Below are 1,363 nucleotides of genomic sequence, written 5' to 3' on the forward strand. Positions count from 1 at the left end.
CTGTGATTTCTGTCTAAACACATTCAACAAATAAACAAAAACAAAAAACGCTTCTGATGCATTAAATTCCTCATCTGTTGCGACTTATGAATCAGTTAGAAGAAATCCAAAAAGCTCCTTAAACAGATGGTCGATTTATAGCAACAGATGGTATATCTGTTGAAATAGATGGGTTATCTGATACAACGGATATACAATCTGTTGCCATAACTCAATTAATAAAAATGGTTATTAAAGAAACGGAAAGATTAAGTCACCACCAGCTTGATTTAATTAAGTCATTTCTTTTCACAGAAAAGAATAAGAAAATAAATGATAAACACAATTTAAACTGTAAAAAACTCACCAGAAATATTCTTGTTTTTAAATCTTCTTTACTAATTTATATAATTAAAAAGTCAGAAAATTTGGATGTTATGAAGATAATTTTTTTTTTAAAGATATATATATTATATGTTGCAATAGATATATTATCTGATGCACAGTTGAACTATTTGTTGCAACGGATGATATATCTATTGTAATAGATGATTTATCTGATGCAATAGATATATAATCTGTTGTGCAACTCAGTGTAAAAAATAAGCGGTTGCTGGAAATACTAATTATTTTAATAATTATAAAGCTAATCTTCAAGCTGAAAAGTCATGACTTATCACAATATTACTTAATTTAATTAAGTCATAACTTTTTACAGTAATCAAGAATGTCATTAATAAATGGAAGTGAACAGTTGTGCCTTTAAATCTTCTTTATTAATTTATATAATTAAAAAGTCAAAAAAATTGGATGTCGTGAAGATAATATATTTTTTTTAAAAAAAAAAATATATATATATATATATATATATATATATATATATTATATTGCAATAGATATATTATCTGATGCAACAAGTTATTTATTTGTTGCAAATCATGATATATCTGTTGTAACAGATGATTTATCTGATGCAACAGATAATATATCTGTTGTCCAACTCGGTGTAAAAAAACGATTCCTGGAAAGAACTAATTATTAATAATAATAAAGCTAAAAAGTCATGACCTATCATAATATTGATTAATTTAATTAAGTCATAACTTTTTACAGTAATCAAGAATGTCATTAATAAATGGAGGTGAACAGTTGTGCCTTTAAATCTGCTTTATTAATTTATATAATTGAAAAGTCAGAAAATTTGGATGTCATTAAGATAATATATTTTTTAAAAAAAATATATCTATTATATGTTACAACAGATATATTATCTAATGCAACAGATATATTATCTGTTGTCCAAGTCGGTTTAAAGAAAAACGATTCCTGGAAAGAACTAATTATTATTAATAATAAAGCTGAAAAGTCATGACCTATCATAATA

The sequence above is a fragment of the Capsicum annuum genome, chromosome 1, assembly GCF_002878395.1.
Source record: "Capsicum annuum cultivar UCD-10X-F1 chromosome 1, UCD10Xv1.1, whole genome shotgun sequence".
NCBI lineage: Eukaryota > Viridiplantae > Streptophyta > Magnoliopsida > Solanales > Solanaceae > Capsicum > Capsicum annuum.